The sequence below is a fragment of the Macaca thibetana genome, chromosome 1, assembly GCF_024542745.1.
Source record: "Macaca thibetana thibetana isolate TM-01 chromosome 1, ASM2454274v1, whole genome shotgun sequence".
Taxonomy (NCBI): Eukaryota; Metazoa; Chordata; class Mammalia; order Primates; family Cercopithecidae; genus Macaca; species Macaca thibetana.
The window spans coordinates 204227381-204249741 of NC_065578.1; the positions used below are offsets into that span (position 1 = coordinate 204227381).

A 22361-nucleotide genomic window follows, 5' to 3' on the forward strand; every position below is an offset into this window, starting at 1 on the left:
GACCCCATATTTCACACTCTTTTGTGACCCTTCCTTCTCCCCTCCCGTCTCCTCTTTTCTTCTTTCCTTTTTTTTTTGGCGGAGTCTCACTCGGTCCCCCAGGTTGGAGTGCAGTGGCCTGATCTCAGCTCACTGCAACCTCCACCCCCCGGATTCAAGCGATTATCCTGCCTCAGCCTCCGAGTAGCTGGGATTATAGGCGCCTGCCACTGCGCCCAGCTAATTTATATATTTTTAGTAGAGCCGAGGTTTCACCATCTTGGCCAGGCTGGTCTTGAATTCCTGGCCTCGTGATCCACCTGCCTCGGCCTCCCAAAGTGCTGGGATTGTAGGTGTGAGCCACCGCGCCCGGCCGACACTTGCTTTCTTGTAAGTTATTTTCCCTGCCCAGTCTCTTCCCTGTTGGCCTCATAATGTCTCTGGTCCTTCTGAACTCAGCACAGATGCTGTCTTCTCTGGGACTCTGCTGAGCCTATGCAGCTCTTCCTGTGCACCCTCGCAGCCTCTCAGTAGAACTATATCTACGTTAGAGTTGACTCCTCCCTCATCTGCCTCTCCCACTAGCGTTTCCTGTTTCTTGAAGGAAGGTGCTGCATCTTTCTTCACAATTGTATTTCCAGCCTGGTGCCTGGAGGCACTCTGGAAATAGTTCCTCAATGAATACACACTCAGTGTGGTACCTTTTCAGTTCCTGGAATATTTCAGGCCTCTCACTTCAGAACTTCTGCCCTTGATTTTTCCCTATGTCAGCCAAGTTTTCCCCTGTCTTTTTGTATAATTGGCCCCTTCTAATTCTTCAGGATTCAGCTGAAATTTCACTGTGCTGGAGAAGTTTACTAACCACACTATCTGCTGACCTCCTTCACAACACTAAGCACTGGTTCTTATTACCTTCTATTTGTTTACTTGTTAATTGTATGACACCTCCCAATCCTCTTGCTAAAATATAACCTACATGAGAATCAAAACAGTATCTGTTTTATTATTCACTGTATCCACAACAGCTAGAAGATGGCTGACATATGATACTTGTTTAAAAATCCTTGATGAATAGATTAATGAAAGCAATTGATGTTAACTATCGAAGGGAACTGTTTCTGAGGAGGAATGGGAGAGGTTCGAGTATATTCATAAAGCAAGGGGAAACCTTGAAAGTGGGCAGGTGAAAATTGTTAGGGCTGGGTGTGGTAGCTCACGCCTGTAATCCCCAGCACTTTGGGAGGTCGAGGCAGGCAGATCACAAAGTCAGAAGTTCGAGACCAGCCTGGCCAATATGGTGAAACCCCGTCTCTACTAAAAATACAAAGATTAGCAGGACGTGGTGGCACGCGCCTATAATCCCAGCTACTTAGGAGGCTGAGGCAGGATGATTGCTTGAACTCGGGAGGCAGAGGTTGCAGTGAGCCGAGATTGTGCCGCTGCACTCCAGCCTGGGTGACACAGCAAGACACTGTCTCAAAAAAAAAAAAAAAAAAAAAAAAAAAAAAGAGAAAGAAAATGTAAGTTAGCTGGAGATTCTCAAGAACACAAAAGGTCACGAAGATAGGGCTATGTGTTGACAACTGGATCTGAAAAGTGAAAACAAAACCAAAAGCTAGGGCTCTTCTCATTTGGAAACTGGACCAAAGAAGGCAAGGTCAGTGTAGCAGAGACTGTTTTTGCTCCATCCAGCTCTCGTTGGTCACCCCAGGACTTGCATAAGGGGTCCCTGAGCATGGTAGTCACAGTGGCAAAGATGGATGTGACAGATACATAGGCCAAGAGCATGGGCTCGCATTCGCCAGATCTGCCTAGATGCTCTCAGTGCCAAAAATGAGAGCCCTGCAGCAAGCCCTAGGTACGGCAGCAAGCCCTAGCACCATCTCTTAAGGAGACAAACCATTAGTGCTAAATTAATTCCATGGGACATCTTCCACCCTGAAGTGAGCAGTAATTTGTCTTTATTCTGATACATATTCTGGGTATGGGGTCACCATCCCTGCCTGCACTGCTTCACTCAGTATCATTAACTGAAGGTTTAAAGAGTCATTTTCCAACATGGGATCTCATATTAAATCACCATGAACCGCGGGATCCACTTTACATGTGTTAGAAATGCTTGTTCCCCGGTGCCATAAAGAAATAGCACTTGAACATAAATTTAATTTCCTCAGCAAGGCCATTTTTACTTTACTTTCTGGTACACTTGCCAGCAGTTTTGCCACGAGAGGACACGGAACAAAGGAGACAGGGTCATTTATAACCTGACGCGTCCACCTTACTGCTGTGTCTGGTTTCCATTCCATTCCATTCCATTCCACTGGAACGGGACCTCACACTCTGTATTTGTCCCGACTGGCTGGCAACTTAGAACTTTTTATAGGAGGCAAAGGCAGAGGAGAACAAAGGAAGGAGGAAGTAACTTGTGGAATGCTGAGAAAGGTAAAAACACCTCCAAATAAGGAAGAGGAACAGGCTATGACCTAATGCTTGCTTGGACCAGTATAAGCCTCCAGGGCAAATATTTAGGCTAAATTGTGGGAGCTAAGAACGTAAAGTACATTGATTTCTTTATCACGGCTAGCAGATATCTAAGAATGTTAGCACAGGTCTTTGAATAGATTTTGCTTCTAAGAGAAGTTACTATTTATTCCTAATTAGTTGGGGAGGAAAGTCTTTGAAGAGGAATCTCTACTTTACTTCTTACTCATGGAATGAGGTTTGACGATGGGCATGTTGCCGTGAGATCCACCGGTCCTATCAAAAGCCGTATTACCCCGAGAGGTTGTCAGCCTGACAGGATATTGGAATGGTCCCTGAGAGGCTCAGCAAAGATGCCAGTGATGTGCCTTCCCATGTGGTTGGGGCAAGATGTGGTATACATTGAACCAAGAGCAATTATAGGATGCTGTGTCCCCAGTAGCAATAATATACAATCCAGAAATCAAGGAGTAGAAGTAATCTCATCTCTACTTCCAGAACTTACTTGGAGTTTTTGTGCATCTATTTCCAAAATTTTAAGGTCTATTGTATTAGAAGATGTGGCCTTCAGGGATGGAATGCTTCCACCGGGAGAAGCAGCAATGGTTCCACTGAATCTAAAGCTACACTGTAGCCCGGTTAATTTGAGCCTCCATGCTGACAGACCAGCAGCAGAGAAAGCATTTACTCTACTGGCATAAGTCACTGATGTTGGTTATGAAAATCCAGAGAGGCTGATGCATAAAGGCCCAGGGATGACTGTACTTGGAACTCAAGAGATAGATTCTCTCGGGACTTCTGGTTGTTTCCATGGCTGCTGATGACAATGAAAGAACAATTGTACCAATCAGGCCTGACAACAGGGCGAAGTCTTTAGAAGCTCAGACCCTTCAGGGATCAAAGTCTGGGTCCCACCTGACACGCCAACTAAGATCAGCAAAAAAGTCAGCAAAAGTGAGAAGAATCAAACACAGGTGGAGAAGAGGGAGTCAACGAGTATTAATTATGGCCTCAGATCCAACTGCAGCATCAGGATATTGGCCCATCCCACTAACCTCCCTGTTGTAAGTCTTCTTGGGTTTGCAAGTGGCCACCAAATTGCAGACTCAGTGACAGAACAGAATGGAATTATTCTGGGGCACAAGTGGATCAAAAGGCTGCATGGTGAACTCCAACAAAGTCCAGGGCCCTCACCATGTTTCTTCCTGTCTGATGGTTTTTTGCCTCTCTCTGCCTGAGAACATATTCTGGCTGCAGAGTATGCTCCACTTGCATACAGGGGAGGCCTGCAGTGATGGAGAATTAATGTCCCCAGGAATGACCTTCGACCAGTGAGAAATGGGAACTAGGGATCAATACCCCAACTATCTCTGCTCAGTGGGGGGATTTGGAAGCATGGTCCACACAGTCTCCTACAGGATTGCCCACTAGCCCACAGCACAGCAGTCTCTCATGCTCCCTTTGCTCTCTTTCTTTTCTTCTCACCCTTGCTTCTCCAGGCCGTCACAGTGACTCTTGGTGTCACCTCCCATAGAAAACTTGCACTCAAAGCCTTGTCTTGGAATTAGCTTCCGGGCAAGCCCAAATTTTATTCATTTCCTGGGGCAACTGTAATAAATTACACAACCTGGGTGGTTTGAAACAATAGAAATAGGTTATTTCACAGTTTTGGAGAGTTTGCAGTCAGTCTGGGCTGAAAGCAAAATGTTGGCAGAGCCACGCTCCCTCCAGAGACTCTAGGGAGATTCTGCTCCTTGCCTCTTCCAGCTAGCGTGGTAGTTACAGTGGCAAAGATGGATGCAATAGGTACGTGGGCCAACAGCATGGTTCCAATTCACCAGATCTTCCTGGATGCTGTCAGTGCCGAAAATGAGAGACCTGCAGCAAGCCCTAGTATGGCACCACCTTTTAAGGAGACAAACCATTAGTGCTAAATTAGCACTGTAGCCACTAATGGAGTTACTGCAGTGTTGGCTGCTGGCATTTCATTCCAGTCTTTGCCTTCATCACATGGTTCTCTTCTCTGTGTCTGTGTGTCAAATCTCCCTCTACCTTATAAGGAAACATGTGAGGACATGCAGGGCCCACTGTGATAATACTGGATGATCTCCTTATCTTAAAATCCTTAATTTAACCATATTTGCAAAGACTCTTTTGTTCAAATAAGGTAACATTTACAGGTCCTGGGGATTAGACTTGTTCTCTGGAGGGCTGTGGCGGGTTGGGGGACGGGGGTATTATTCTGCCCAGCACACAAACTAAGACAGATGGACATAAATGTAGATATAAAAGTTATACACGGGGTAGCATGGCAGTAGTGAGTTTATGTCAGTTGTAGCGGTAGATATATTGGTGCCAGACTGCATAGACCTTGAATGTCAGACCAAAAAGACTGCGTTATACTCTTTAGATATTACAAAGTAGAGTATATCACAGCAAGCATTATCTTCCTAAATTTATACTTGAGAAAATAGGTTGAGAGAGGTCAAGCAACTTAAAGTTTATGAAATTCACATGTGGTGGGTTGGAATCCAAAGCAAGGTCTATTTGGTTCATAAGCAATGCTTTTTTCCACTTTACCACACTGCCTACTTAAGTGGGTTAGAAGGGGATGAACACTTATTAAAATGCTCTCTTATTAACATAATTCTGGCTGTGGAAAACAGGAAGGATTCAAAGAGAGAGAAACTAGAGGCAGGAAACGTATCCTGAAGTGGCCCCTTGCTGGGAAAGACCTGCACTTGCCTGGGGCCCCTGTGAAGTTCTTGGTCTGGATGACATGCACATGCAATGTGCTATGGTCATTAGGAACTATTCTTTCATGCAGTCTGCTATGGTCATTATGAACTATTCTTCTGCAGTTTTTTTTTTTTTTTTTTTTCTTTGAGACAGAGTCTTGCTCTGTCAGTCAGGCTGGAGTGCAGTGGCATGATCTCGGCTCACTGCAACCTCTGCCCTCCTGGGCTCAGGCAATTTTCCTGCCTCAGCCTCCGAGTAGCTGGGATTATAGGCCTTTGCCACCACGCCCAGCTAATTTTTGTATTTTTAGTAGAGATGGGGTTTCGCCATGTTGGCCAGGCTGGTCTCAAATGCCTGACCTCAGGTGATCTGCCTGCCTCAGTCTCCCAAAGTGCTGGGATTACAGGCATGAGCCACTGCACCCAGCCCCTTCTTCAGATTTTATTGCAAGAAGTTAATTTGCAGAAAGAAATGAAAACACCACTAGAAGCAGCTCCAAAATTTTCTGTTAACATTAGCTTTTAACTGTCAGATACAGTAAGTTCCTTTCCAAAGTTTTAATTTCTGACTTCCTTGTTCTTTGTTCTTGGGATCAACTTCTCTGTCCCTTCTCCTAAGCTACCTGCTCTGTAAACAACTTCTCCTGCCAGTCCCACTCTGTAACTCACATCTCTTCCTTATTTGGAAAGAGTCCTCTTTACTCCTGGCTACCCATTCTGTAAACTGTCCCTCCCCCGAAGCTACCCCTCCCGCCAAAACTACTCTACCCCCTTTGCCGCACCCTGACATGCTCAAACGTGCCTTGTACCATAACAGACAGCCACTGCCTTCCTGCCTAATTAGCCATATTCAATTTTAAAAAGTAGCCAGTTGGATCAGTTTAGCCTGTGTGGTCCTACTCCAGCCAGTGGGGATAGGACACAGAAGCAGAGACTAACCACATTGGGGATAAAAGCCCCTTCCCTCCTTTGTTCAGTGTGCTCTCACAGTGGCTGGAAGTGCAAGCAGCATCCTTCTGTAGAAGTAAATTTGCCTTGCTGAGAAATCCTTCATTTGAGTGCTCGTTTTCCTTGGAACTGTGAGCTCTTGTTTCTAACATAACTCTGGCTGTTTAATGTGCCTGTCACTCATTCACATTTTATAAATAAGTGGGGATTTATATTGAGATTTACATTCATATGCAGAAAATACTATTTTTTCCTCTGCAGGTGATTACTTCAGCAAGAGCCAAACTATTTTTTGTTTGAAAGAGAAAGTATATGTGTGTGAGAGTATATATGAGAATATTACATGCATTTGAGATTACAGTTTGCATAATGATGTTTCAATCAACAATGAGTCACATATACAATGATGGTCTTGTGGGATTATAATGGAGCTGAAAAATTCTTATCACCTAGAGATGTCATAGCCATTGTTACGTTGTAGCACATGTTACTCATGTGTTTGTGATGATGCTGGTGTAAACAAACCTACTGTGCTGCCATCATAAAAAATTCTAGCTCATATCATTATTTATTATACATAATAGTTAATAATGATAGTAAACAACTATGTTACTGGTTTATGTATTTACTAGGCTATACTTTTCATTGTTATTTTAGAGTGTACTTCTACTTATATAAAAAAGTTGACTGTAAACATTACTTAACTGTTAACTGTTTACTGTTAACTGTAACTGTAACTTAACTGTTAACGGTAAAAACCTCAGGCAGGTCCTTCAGGAGGAATCCAGAAGAAGGCATTGTTATCACCGGAGATGACAGCTCCATGTGTGTTATTGTCCCTGAAGACCTTCCAGTGGGACAAGATGTGGAGGTGGAAGACAGTGATATTAATGATCCTGACCCTGGGTAAGCCCAGGCTAATGTGTGTGTTTGTGTCTTCGTTTTTAACAAAAAAGTTTAAAAATTAAAAAAAATTAAAAATGTTTAAAATAGAAAAAAGCTTATATAATAAGGATATAAAGAAAGAAAATGTTTTTGAACATCTGTACAATGTGTGTTTTAAGCTGTCTTTTTAGAAAAGAGTCAAAAGTTAAAAAAATTAAAAAGTTTGTAAAGTAAAACAGTTACCGCAAACTAAGGTTAATTCATTATTGAAGAAGGAAAATGTTTAAGTAAATGTAGTGCAGCCTAAGAATACAGTGTTGATAAAGTCTAGTAGAGTGTACAGCAATGTCCTATACCTTCACATTCACTCACTGATTCACTCAGAGCAAACGTCCAGTCCTATAAGCTCCATTCATGGTAAGTGCCCTCCAAAGAAGTATCTTTTTTTTTTTTTATCGTTAATGCTGTATTATTACTGCACCTTTTCTATGTTTATAAATGTTTAGATACACAAACACTTACCATTGTGCTACAATTGCTTACAGTACAGTTCAGAACATGCCATACAGATTTGTAGCCCAGAGCAATAGTGGGTGCCATGTAGCCTAGGTGTGTAGTAGGCTAGACCATCTAGGTTTGTGTAAGTACATTCTGATGTTCGCACAAAGATGGAAATGCCTAACGACACATTTTCTGTCATTAAGCCCACACGAATGACTATGTGAGTGAAAGTACCTATGTGTGTTTGTATGTGTAAATATATATATATACACACACACAATATTATGTATATATAATATGTATATATAATTTGTTTATGTATACTAGTTTATATATAATGTGTATACTTTTTTTACTTAATGACAAAACATTAGCACAGAAATATCCCTCTTGGTCAGAGTCAGACTCCTAGTAAACATTCATCTACTTAAATAAAACCTCAGGGTCTAGAAGTATGCAAAAAGCCTCCACGTGCCTGAAATAGTTTACAGAAAGACACTTCACCAAGCCACATTCTTCTTCTTTTAGCCCCCAGTGTTAGTGGCAATTATCTACAGTATGTACTTTTATAATATGCTTAGCCCTGTGGTTTCCTGTTCCACAGAAAATTAGAAGTAGAAAGTTCAGCAAGAACACAGGGGAGCATTAGCAGTCATAAATGAAGAGCACAGGAGCTGCTGGATGTGGCCAGGTAAACTCAAGGACCAAGTTCACTCCATTACCACCCAGAGAGGGAAACATATTGTGACGATGATCCTGTGTAAATATGTGGTTACTGATGTTGAGAATCCTCTATTTAAGAAGCCAGAAAAGTGAATAACATATTTGAAATGCTGTTGACATCATAATGGTTAAGTTGTTTAAAGCTTTATTTTTGAATAGATGAGCTTTAGTTAGAAAATTGGCTGGTGGAAAAGAACTTATTTCTTAAAACAAATAGGAGATTGCTACAGATAATGTTTCTCATCTAAAAGTAGGTAAGTCAGAGCACACAGGTCTGCCACCTGTACTTCCATTCACCCTGAATCCTTTCCAGTGACAGGAAAAGGACATCTTTTAAGACTACATTCGTGACAGCACAGGAAGAATAGAGGTGACATTGAGAGATCCTGAACCTAAAATGAATTAGGAAGATAGAAAGCAGATGGGATTAAATTGACAAAAACTGAAAAAAACCACAGCCCAACATGTGCACAGAAGAAAGAACCCACTAGGAAGACAAGAGCAGTTGCAGAGAAACTCCAAGCTGAGTATTAACAATTACAGAGAGCAGAAGGAGGCCCTCTGGCAATGATCAGGGTAATTAAAGAGCCGCCTGCAGAACGCGGGGCTCCGCTGCCAGTGACTCCCTCCTCGGCTGAAGAGGAAACCCACGCTGTCCTCCTATGTGGTATTAACTCATCCAGTTCTTCATCCTTAGGCATAAATGGACATGCTTAAGGGAGGAAACCATTAAATTAAAAAGGAAGTAAGAGAAAGAGGCAGAACATCGACCCTAGAGAAAACAGAAAATCCACAATAGAGAAATGAACTGCCAAGCTTTCTATTTAATATCTTCCAGGGGATTCAAGATGACGTTGCCCCCTAAAACAAGAAGAGGCTTCTATGGAAAAGAAACAGAGGACAAGCCACAGTTCTTAGTATTATGGAATTACAAACATAGAGTACTTACTGGAAGGAATGAATAGAAGAACAGGCACAATAAAGGACGAATTAGCGATCTAAAACAGAGGTCAGAACATGCTTTTTTCTGTGAAAAGCCAGATTTTAAATATTTTTGGTTTTCCAGGTTACGTTGTCGCTGTCACAACTCCTCAATCTGCCAGGGTGGTAGGCAAGTAGTCACTGACAAATACAAACAAGAAAGAGTTGATTTACCGAATAATATACAGACAAGAAAGGGTTTATTTACAAAATTCACGTTTATTTACAAAACTAGGTGGTGGACTGGATTCGGCCCACGGCCTGTAGTTTAGTGACTTGTGTGACCTAAAAGATGAAGTTAAGGAAATATTCCAAAACATGGAGAAAAAGATAAAAAGACGGGAAAGAGTTAAACAGGAAAACTTGTTTCAAGAGTTCCAACACATCTACCACGGTTTCAGAAACAGAAAAAAATTAAGTGGAGAAAATTATACAGAAAAATAAAAATGTATCATAGCTGAAGAGAAACATAGATTTTCTTTTTTTTTTTTACATAAACAGAGCCACCCAAATGTATTGTAAGAGAAATAATAATCCCTAAGCAATATAAATGGATAAGATGCATCTAGAATGTATCTTTTTTTTTTTTTTTTTTTTTTTTGAGACATTCTCGTTTTGTCGTCCAGGCCGGAGTGCAGTGGTGCCTTCTCACAGCGTTCTCCCACCTCATCCTCCCGAATAACTGGGAACACACGTGTATGTCACCGCGCATGGCTAATCTTTGTACTTTTTGTAGAGACAGTCTCACTGTGTTATCCGTGCTGGTCTCATACTTCTAGGCTCACACAATCTTCCCATCATGGCCTCCCAAACTACTGGAATTACAGGCATGAGCCACCACACCCAGGCTAGAATGTATCCTTATGAAGTCTTAGAGCTGTAGAGTATACAGAGATTTCGAAAAACTCCTAGAGGAAAAACAGATTACTTATGTAGAAATTAGAATTCTGTTGTCATCGAAATTCTTATTGGCAAAACTGTAGGTTAAAAAAAAATCTGGGCCAGGTGCAGTGGCTCACACCTGTAATCCCAGCACTTTGGGAGGCTGAGGTGGGTGGATCACAAGGTCAAGAGGTCGAGACCAGCCTGGCCAATGTGGTGAAACCCTGTCTCTACTAAAAATACAAAAATTAGCTGGGCACGGTGGTGGGCACCTGTAATCCCAGCTGCTTGGGAGGCTGAGGCAGGAGAATCGCTTGAATCCAGGAGGCAGAGGCTGCAGTGAGCCAAGATCGTGCCACTGTACTCCAGTCTGACGACAGAGCGAGATTCCATCTTAAAAAAAAAAAAAAACCAGTCAGGCATGGTGGCTCATGCCTGTAATTCCAGCACGTTTGAGGCTGAGATGGGAGGATCGCTTGAGCTCAGTAGGTTGAGGCGGCAGTGAGATGTGATTGCATCACTGCACTCCAGCCTGGGCAACAGATTTGGACCCCATCTCAAAAGAAACAAATTCTGAGATGTTCTGGGGAAAAATTATTTTTAAACCAATTGTTTCATACCCAACCAAAGAGCACTCAAATGGTAGGGCAATGATATAAAAGTATTTGTAAACATTCAAGGACTCAGAAACAGACCTTCTCTAGAGTTAAGATTTGTTCAAAGATTATTTACTACAAAATGACAATTTTGATCTAAGAAAACAATCACACAAAATATAGTTTAAATAATGGTATGTAAAGTATCCAGGATAATTTATAGGTAAGTTAAATAAAATACATGGTGATGCCATCAAACCTTCAACTTTTTCTTAAGTTCAGGTTGCAGTTTGCCTCTCTACCCCACCCCCGAACAGTTTTATGTGGTGTGTAGACATCGCGCCATTAAATCCAGTAATAAGTCACTGTCAGATATCTTGCATACATGCTAGCACTTAAATCAGCATCTCTCTATCCTGGATCCCCCAGGTGATATGGAGGTGATCCTGGCCTGAATAAGGTTTGATGCCTGAGGTGGGCTGAGAATGGCTTCAAAGATATGTTCACATCTTAATTCTGGAAGCCTGTAAATATGACCTCATTTGGAAATAGGGTCTGCACAGATATGCCTAAGTTAAGGATCTCCAGGTAAGACAGTCTTCACAAGCATCTTTATAAGGGAGAGACAGACACAGAGGAGAAGGTGATGTGAAGATGGAGGCAGAGACGGAAGTGATAAGGAAGGCTGAGGAGGCGCAGCAATGTTGGCAACACCGGAAGCTGGACGTGGTGAACAGGGAACTCCCTTAGAGCCTCTGGAGGCCCTGCTGGCACATGAATCTCAGACCTGGCCTCCAGCACTCTGAGAGGAAAATTTTTGTTAACTCACCAAGTGTGTAGTAATTTGTCATCGCAGCCACAGGAGACGAATACAACACCCTTTAACTGACACCACACATAAATACACACTCTCTACAGAACTGTTACTCCCCGTCTCCGGCTTTGTTATGCCTGTACTTGGCTATGTTACTACCCATATCTGGCTATGTTACTCCCCCCCATCTCTGGCTATGTTACTTCTCATATCTAGCCATGTTATTCCAACCATCTCTGGCTATGTTACTCCCCTATATGTGGCTATGTTACTCCCCATATCTGACTGTGTTACTCCTCCCATATTTGGCTAAGTTACTCACCACCAATGGCTATGTTACTCCCCTGATATCTGGCTATGTTACTGCCCCCATATGTGGTTATGTTACTGTCTCCATATCTGGCTATGTTACTCCCCATCTCTGACTATGTTACTACCTCTGAATTTGGCTATGTTACTCCCGTCATATCTGAGTATGTTACTTATCATCTCTGGCTGTTAGTCCTCCACATGTGTCAATGTTCCCCCATATCTGGTTATGTTACTACTCCATATGTGGCTATGTCACTTTCCCTTTCTATGGCTATATTACACCACTCATATATGGCTATGTTACTTCCATCATATATGGCTATGTTACTCCCTAATATGAGGTTATCACTCTCCCCCTATCTGGCTAAGTTACTCCCCATCTCTGGTTATGTTACTCCCCCATATGTGGCTATGTTAGTCTCACCATATCTGACTATGTTACTCCCCCCATATGTGGCTATGTTACCCTCCCCATAACTTGCTATGTTACTCCTTTTCTATCTGGCTATGTTAGTCTCACCGTATCCAGTTATGATACTCCCCATATGTGGCTATGTTACTCTCCCCATAATTGGCTATGTTACTCCCCTCCTATCTGGCTATGTTACTTTCCTAATATGTGGCTATGTTACTCCCCCATATGAGGCTATAACACTCTCCACATATCTAGCTAAGTTACTCAGCATCTCTGGCTATGTTACTCCCCAATATGTGGCTGTGTTACTCTCCCCAATTTTGGCTATGTTACTCCCCTCACACATGGCTATGTTACTCTCCCCATATATGGTTATGTTACTCTCCCCATAACTGGCTATGTTAATCCACCATTTGTGGCTATGTTACTCTCTGTATCTGGCTATGTCACTCCCCTCATATGTGGCTATGTTGCTCCCTTCATAGATGGCTATGTTACTCTCCCCATGTCTGTCTATGTTTCTCCCCTCATATATGGCTATATTACTCTCCCCATATGTGGCTACGTTACCCTCCTCATATCTGGCTATGTTACTCCACCATTTGTGGCTATATTATTCTCCCTGTATCTGGCTATGTTACTCCCCTCATATCTGGCTATGTTGCTCCCTTCATAGATGGCTATGTTACTCTCCCCATATCTGGCTATGTTACTCCCCCATATGAGGCTATCTCACTTTCCCCATATTTGGCTAAGTTAATCCCCATCTCTGGCTATGTTACTCTCCCAAATGTGGCTATGTTAGTCTCACCATATCCAGCTATGTTACTCCCTCATATATGGCTATCTTACTCTCTTCATAACTGGCTGTGTTACTCCCTCATATGTGGCTGTCACTACCCCACATGAGGCTATGACAATCTCCACATATCTGGTTATGTTACTCCCCCTTATGTAGCTATGTTAGTCTCCCCAGATGTGGCTAGGTTACTCCCCCATATGAGGCTATGTCACTCTCACCAAATTTGACTAAGTTACTCCACATCTCTGGCTATGTTACTCCCCTCATATCTGGCTATGCTACTCTCCTATATGTGGCTATGTTACTCTTCCCATCCCTGTCTATGTTACTCCCTTCATATATGGCAAAGGTAATTCCACACATGTGGCTATGTTAATCCATATCTGACTATGTTACTCCCCTCATATATGGCTGTGTTACTTCCCCATATGTGGCTATGTTACTCTCCCCATCTCTGGCTATGTTACTCTCCCCATCTCTGGCTATGTTACTCCCCCATATCTAGCTATGTTACTCCCCCCATATCTGGCTATGTTACTCCCCCATATTTGGCTATGTTACTCCACCATGTCTGGCTATGTTACTTTCCATCTCTGGTTATGTCACTCCCTCTATATTTGGCTATGTTATGCCCCCCAGTTCTGATTATGTTACTCCCCCCATATCTGGCTATGTTACTCACCAATATCTGACTATGTTTCTCCACCTATATCTGGCTATGTTATTCCTTATCTCTAGTTATGTTACTCCCCTCATATCTGCATGTAACACCCCCATATGGCTCTGTTACTCTCCCCATATCTGGCTATGTTACTTACCAATCTCTGGATATGTTACTCCCTCTATACTTGAGTCTTTTACTCCCCTCATATCTGGCTATGTTACTCTCCATCCCTAGATATGTTGCTTCTCCTATATCTGGCTATGTTACTGCTTCATATGTTATTATGTTACTCTCCGTATATCTGACTATGTTATTCCCCCCATATCTATGTTACTCCCCACCTCTGACTATGTTACTCCCCTAAATGTTGCTATGTTAGTATCCCCATATCTGGCTATGTTACTCTCCCATATGTGGCTTTGTTACTCCCCCACAGGTGGCTGTGTTACAGTCACCATGTTGGACTATGTTACTCCCCCATATGTGGCTATGTTAGTCTCCCAATATCTGGCTATGTTTTTCCCCCATGTAAGGCTATGTTACTTTTCCATACAAGGCTATGTTACTCTTCCCATAGGTGGCTGTGTTAATCTCCACATATGTGGCTATGTTACTCCCCCATAGGTGACTGTGTTACTCTCCCCAGGTCTGGCTGTGTTACTCCCCTATATGTGACTATGTTAATATCCCCATATCTGCCTATGTTATTACCCCATACATGGCTATGTTACTACACCATAGGAGGCTATGTTACCCTCCCCATAACTGGCAATGTTACTTCCCTTATATATGGCTATGTTAGTCCCCCATATGAGGCTATATTACTCGCCTCCATCTGGCTATGTAACTGTCCTCACATGTGCCTATGTTACTCCCCCATATGAACCTATGTAACTCTCTCCATATCTAGCTAAGTACTCCCCATCTCTGGCTATGTTACTTCCCCATAGGTGGCTATGTTAGTCTCCCAATATCTGGCTATGTTACTCCCCATTATGTGGCTATGTTACTCCCCATCTCTGGTTATGTTACCCCCTCTATATGTGGCTGTTACTCCCCCATATGTGACTATGTTACTCTTCCCATATATGGCTATGTTACTCCCCCATATGTGCCTATGTTATTCTACCCATATATGGCTATGTTGCTCCCTTCGTATATGGCTATGTTACTCCCCCATATGTGGCTATGTTACTCTACCCATCTCTGCCTATGTTACTCCCATCATATGTAGCTATGGTACTTCCCCATATATGGCTACGGTACTCTGCCCATATCTGGCAATGTTACTCCTCTCATATCTGGCTATGTTATTCCTCCCATATCTGGCTATGTGACTCCCCTATATCTGGCTGTGTTAGTCCCCCATCTCTGACTATGTTTTTCCACCTTTGGCTATGTTATTCCCCATCTCTAGCTATGTTACTCCCTTCATATCTGGCTATGTAACTCTCCCATATGTGGCTATGTTACTCTCCCCATATCTGGATATGTTACTTACCAATCTCTGGCCATGTTGCTCCCTCTATCCTTGGCTATATTTTTCCCCTCCTATCTGGCTAGGTTACTGCTCTCCATATGGCTATATTATTCCTCTCATATCTGACTATGTTACTTCCCCCATGTGTGGCCATGTTACTCTCCCCATGTTTGGCTGTTAATCCCCTCATTTCTGGCTATGTTACTCCCCCATATGTGGCTATGTTATTCCCCTCTTATCTGGCTATGCTACTCCCCCACATGAGGCGATTGCATTCTTCACATATCTGGCGAAGTTACTCCCCATCTCTGGCTATGTTATTCCCCCACATGTGGCTATGTTAGTATCCCCATATCTGGCTATGTTACTAGCCCATATGTGGCTATGTTACTTCACCAATATCTATGTTTCTCCACCTATATCTGGCTATGTTATTCCCCATCTCTAGCTATGTTACTCCCCTCATATCTAGCTATGTAATTCCCCCATATATGGCTATGTTACCCTCTCTCTTTCTGGCTATGTTACTCCCAATTTCTGGCTATGTTACTCCTTCTACACTTGGCTATGTTACTCCCTCTATAGTTGGCTATGTTACTCCCCTCTTATCTGGCTAGTTACTCTCCATTTCAAGTATGTTGCTTTCCCTATATCTGGCTATATTACTCCCCCATATGTGGTTATGTTACTGTCCCCATATCTGGCTATGTTGCCCACCCATATGTGACTGTGTTACTCTGGCCATATCTGGCTATGTTATTCCCCTCAGATCTGCATATGTTACTCCCCTCATATATGACTCTGTTAATCCCCGATATGAGGCTATGTCACTCTCCCCATATCTGGCTAAGTTACTTCCCATCTCTGGCTATGTTACTCCCCCATATGTAACTATGTGAGTCTCCCTATATCTGGCTATGTTACTTCCCTCATATATGGCTATGTTACTCCTTCATACGTGGCTATGTTACTCCTTCATATGAGGCTATGTTACTTTTCCCATTTCTGGATATGTTACTCCCTTCATATCTGGCTATGTTACTCTCCCATATGTGGCTATGATACTCCTTCATATGTGGCTATGTTACTCCTTCATATGAAGCTATGTTACTCTCCCCATTTCTGGCTATGTTACTCCCCTCATATCTGGCTATGTTACTCTCCCATATGTGGGTATGTTACTCTCCCTATGTTTGGCTATGTGCCTTCCCTCATTTCTGGCTATGATGCTCCCCCAAATGTGGCTTTGTTACACTCCCCATATCTGGCTATGTTCCTCTCCTCATATCTGGCTATGTTACTCTCCCATAATTGGCTATATTAGTTTCCCCATGTCTGGCTATGTTACTGCCCTCATTTCTGTCTATGATACTCCCCCATATGTGGCTATGTTACACTTCCCATATCTGGCTATGTTACTCCCAATATATCTGGCTATGTTACTTCCCAATATGTGACTATGTTACTCTCCCATATCTGGTTATGTTACTCCCCTCATATCTGGCTATGTTACTTCCCCACATGAGGCAATGGCACTCTCCACATATCTGGCTAAGTTATTCCCCATCTATGGCTATGTTACTCCCTCATAAGTGGCTATGTTTCTCTTTCCATATCTGGCTATGTTCCACCCCTCTTATATGGCTATGTTACTCCTTCATGTGTGGGTATTTTACTCTCTCCATCTCTGGCTATGTTACTCCCCTTATATCTTGCTATGTTCCTCCCCCATGTGTGGCTATGTTGCTCTCCCCATCTCTGGTTATGTTACTCCCTCTGTATTTGGCTATTTTATGCCCCCATATCTGGCTATGTTACTACCCCTGTATCTGGCTGTTACTCCCCCCATATCTGACTGTGTTATTCCCATCTCTAGCTATGTTACTCCCCTCATATCTAGCTATTTTATTCCCCAATATGTGGCTGTGTTACTCTCCCCATCTCAGGCTATTTTACTCCCAATCTCTGGCTATATTACTCCCTCTGTACATGGCTATGTTACTCCCTTCTTATCTGGCTATGTTACTCTCCATCTCTAGCTATGTTGGTTTCCCTATAACTGGCTATGTTGCTCCCCCATATGTGGTTATATTACTCTCCCCATATCAGGCTATGTTACTCCCATCATATCCAGCTATGTGCATATCCAGCTATTTTTCATATGTGCCTATGTTACTCTCCCCATATCTGGTGCTTTTACTCCCCTCATATATGGGTATGCTACTCCCCCATATGTGGCTGTATTACTCCCCCCATATGTGGTGCTTTTACTCTGCTTGTATATGGCTGTGCTACTTTCCCACATGTGCCTGTTATTCTCCCCATATCTGGCAAGGTTACTCCCCTCATATATGGCTATGTTACTCCCCCATATGTGGCTATGTTAATCTTCCCATATCTTGCTGTGTTACTCCCCTTCTCTGGCAATGTTACTTTTCCTGTATCTGGTTATGTTTACTTCCCTATATCTGGCTATGTTAATCACCATCTATAGCTATGCTACTCCACCATTTCTGGCTATGTTACTCCCCCATATTTGGCTATATTACTCTCCCCATATCTGGCTATATTGCTCCCCATTTATGGCTCTTACTTTGTCTATATTTAGCCAGGTTACTCCCCTTATTTGTGGCTTTGTTACTTTCCTCATATACAGCTACATGACTCCCCATATCTGGCTTTGTTACTCTCCCCATATTTGGCTATGTTAATCCCCATATCTTTCTGTGTTATTACCCATATGTGGCTGTTATTCCCCCCATATCTAGCTATGTTACTCCCCATCTCTGGCTATGTTACTTTTTCTATGTCTGGCTACATTACTCCCCTTAATCTGGCTACTATGTTACTCCTCCCATATCTGGTTATGTTACTCTCCCCATATCTAGCCATGTAACTTATCCAAATGTGGCTATGTTACTCCCCCATATGTGTCTATGTTACTTTCCCCATCTCTGGCTATGCTACTTTTCCATATGTGGCTATGATACTCTCCCTACATCTGGCTATGTTACTCCACATCTCTGGTTATTTCACTTCCTCTATATTTGGCTACGTTACTCCCATCATATGTGGCTATGTTGCTTTCCTCATTACTCGCTATGTTTCTCCCCCATCTCTGGCTCTGTTACTTTCCATATATCTGACTATGTCAGTCTCCCATATGTGGTTATGTGACTCCCCCTATATCTGGCTATGTTACCCTCTATGTATTTGGCTATGTTACTCCCCTCATATCTGGCTATCTTACTTCCCATCTCTGGCTATGTTACTTTCCTATCTATATGTGGCTATGCTATGCTCTCCATATCTTGCTATGTTACTCTCAATCTCTTGCTATGTTACTCCCTTGATATTTGGCTATGTTACTCCCCATCTGTGGCTATGTTACTTTCCTTATATCTGACTATGTTACTCCTCTCATATCTGGCTGTTTCTTCCCCGATCTCTGGCTATGTTATTCCCCATCTCTGGCTATTTTATTTTCCCTATGTCTGGCTATGTTACTCACCCATAAGTGATCATGTTACTACTGCCATATCTGGCTATGTTACTACTCATCTCTGGCTATGTTACTCTTTGTCTTTGGCTATGTTACTTTCTGTATATCTGACTATGTTACTCCCCCTATATCTGGCTATGTTAACCCTCATTTATAGCTATGTCACTTTCCCTATACCTGGCTTTGTTACTCCCCCATATGTGAGTATGTTACTCTCCCCATATCTCGCTATGTTACTACCCCATACATGGCTATGTTCCTCTCCCCATATCTGGCTATGTTACCCCCCATCTTTGGCTCTGTTACTCCCAATATATTTGGCAGTGTTACTCCCCTCATATATGGCTATGTTACTGTCCTCATATCTGGCTATGTTATTTCCTATCTTTGGCTATGCTAGTTTCCTTATACCTGGCTATGTTACTCTCCCATATGTGGTTATGTTACTCCTGCCATATCCGGCTTTGTTATTCTCCATCTCTGGCTATGTTGCTCTCTATATTTGGCTATGTTACTCTTCATCTCTGGCTATGTTACTCCCCCCATATCTGGCTATGTTACTCACTGTCTCTGGCTATGTTACTCCCCATATCTCACTATCGCAGTGCTTCTAATATTTTAGATTATAGAGGAGTAAAATGTCAAAAGATAATTCTGGCAACTAACATTGGATGGTTCAATTTTTTATCTTAAAATCACACAGAAGAATAAAAATCATAACTATCATTGGTTCATAAATGGAAGGACATTTTAACATGATAGGTATTTACAAAAAGTAATTCCTTAACTTGAATACATTTCAATGTATGAGAAACACACACTATTATCCTTACTGTCATTGTGCAATGGAGCAGTTGGAAACTTCGTGACAGCTGGGTCTTCACCTATAAATGGGCATTTGGCCCTACTGGCTCTGTTGGCTTAAGTCTGACATACCTGTTTCTTTACCTTCTTTACCCTACTATTTGCCATCCCAGCCAGCTGCCAAAGAAAGTGTGCAGAAATTCTAGAACTCTTCTCTATCCAGTTCCCTCTATAAATCAGATTTAGATCAGTGGAGACTACAGTCAAGGAGTATCACTGTATATGTTGGTTAGCAAGAAATCAAGGATTATCAAAAAAGAATAACTTTCTAATTTTTTATATATGAAAAAAATTCTCTTTCCATTACTATGTTAAAAATATAACATTCTTGGCCGGGTGTGGTGGCTCACACCTGTAATCCCAGCATTTTGGGAGGCTGAGGCAGGTGGATCACGAGGTCAGGAGATTGAGACCCCCCTGGCTAACACGGTGAAACCCCGTCTCTTCTAAAAATACAAAAAATTAGCTGGGCATGGTGGTGGGCGCCTGTAGTCCCAGATACTCGGGAAGCTGAGGCAGAAGAATGGCGTGAACCCGGAAGGCAGAGCTTGCAGTGAGCCAAGACCGTGCCACTGTACTCCAGCCTGGGTGACAGAGCGAGACTCTGTCTCAAAAAAAATAAATAAAACATTCTTATGTTTTAAATATTTATTAACAAAAGGAGAGAAAAATAAACATATAGTATCAAGAATTAAAACAGAGATAAAGAGAAGTTTAAGAAGAAATAAGATAATATACAGTTGACCCTTGAACAACAAGGGCTTGAACTATACAGGTTCACCCTTTCTTCCATCTCTGTCACTCCTGAGACTACAAGACCAATCTATCCTTCTTCCTTTTCCTCAGCCTACCCAATGTGAAGACGATGAAGATGAAGACCCTAATAACGATCTACTTCCTCTCAATGAATAGTAAGTACGTTTTCTCTTCCTTATGATTTTCTTTTCTCTAACTTTATTATAAGAATGTAGTATGTGGCCAGGTGTGGTGGCTCATGCCTGTAATCCCACCACTTTGGGAGGCTGAGGTGGGTGGATCGCGAGGTCAAGAGATCGAGACCATCCTGGCTAATATGGTGAAACTCTGACTCTTCTAAAAATACAAAAAATTAGCCAGGCATGGTAGCACGCACCTATAGTCCCAGCTAATCGGGAGGCTGAGGCAGGAAAATGGTATGAACCCACAAGGCAGAGCTTGCAGTGAGCTGAGATGGCACCATTGCACTCCAGCATGGGCAACAGAGTGAGACTCTGTCTCAAAAAAAAAAAAAAAAAAAAAAAGAATGTAGGATATAATACATATATCATATAAAATATGTGTTAACTGACTGTTGATGTTATCAATAAAGATTCTAGTCAACAGTAGGCTATTAGTGCTTAAATTTTGGTGGATCCAAAAGTTATATGTGGACTTTCTATTGCAAGGGGTGGGGTGGGCTGGGCTGTGTCCATAACCCCTAACTTGTTCAAGGGTCAAATGTATTGTGATGAAGACGAAAGGTAGAGATAACAACATAGATTATGTTCATCTCAGAATCAAACAGCTCTGTTCTGCCTAGGCTCCCAGGTCTGGAACTACACTTCTCATCTTGCTGGGAGATATGAGACTAAAAAGCAAAATTATTAACTTCCTGAATACCCTAGGCTAGAAGTCTTGCTGTTCTCACATATGTTTCTGACAATTGTCATTAAACCAGTGGGTGGATTCAAAAACAACCCTCAACCTTAAAGCTACCTTCCCCAACAAGCTTTCCTCTCCCCTTCTTTTTTTCTGTATAAGCTCTAGTAACTTTTCGTGTTCTGCCAGCAAGCTGATGAGGTATTTCTAGAGGAAAAAAATTAAAACACTTGCAATACTCTTCAAGAGAGAGGTACCTTGCTGTAATCCACTGTCTCCTAAGGTGAGGTCTCCTCCTCAGTTCATATAGCTTCTTATATCTTTTTTCCTCTCATACTGAAACTAACCCAATAATTCCATAGATGGCTTTTTTTTTTTTTTTTTTTGATAAACATAGAAATTGACCCTTCTGTTCTTAAAGCTTGAAACTTAATATTTGATTTATCTGAGTTCCTTCCTTAGGAAATGATCTTCAGTCCTCTCAAAAAAAAATAAAAATAAAAAAGTATCAAAGAACTGAAACTCACCAGGTCACCACATCCAGACAATGAGATGCCAGACCCCTGACTCATCATGATTGCTTCCTGACCCCTCCCTGGTTCTTGTTTTCTTACACATTGATACATTCTTCCCTGCTACGTAAATCACTAGGTTTAGCTGCTCAGGGAGATGGATTTGAGACTGAACTCTCATCTCTTGCCTGCAGCACCCAATTAAAGCCTTCTTCCTTGGCAAAATCACTGTCTCAGTCATAGGCTTTCTGTGCAGCGAGCAGCAGGACCTAGATCAAACCCCTGACGTTTCTGTAGCAATATTCCTTCAAAAATTCTTAGGTGACCCTGAAATCAACAAGTGGGGACCTCTGTTGTAAGTCAAATATCAAGGCAGATGAGTGACTTTAGATTTGAGAAAAAGGAATTTAGGATAAGGATTTGGTTTATTTGAAAATTTCCCTGTTTGCTTCTGTCTTTGCCTTTGAAGACACTGCTTGGAGAACTTTAAAAATAAAATACTAGAAAAGATTTGGGATTACCTCTTTTTATTATGTTGGAAACACCAAAGTTCAGAGAGGCCATGTGATCAGCCTTTCCTCCTCAATCTCTATTTTTCTGTTTCAGGAAGTTGAAACACAGAAAGTTCAAGAACAAAAAAAGAATCACTGACTTCAAAATGCTTT

General features: G+C 42.1%; 1 protein-coding gene across 1 annotated transcript in view; it reads left to right on the forward strand.

The window, feature by feature from the left end:
* Positions 1–22361, forward strand: part of NTPCR (nucleoside-triphosphatase, cancer-related) — an 805437-nt gene that overhangs the window by 567196 nt on the left and 215880 nt on the right. The window lies entirely within an intron of this gene.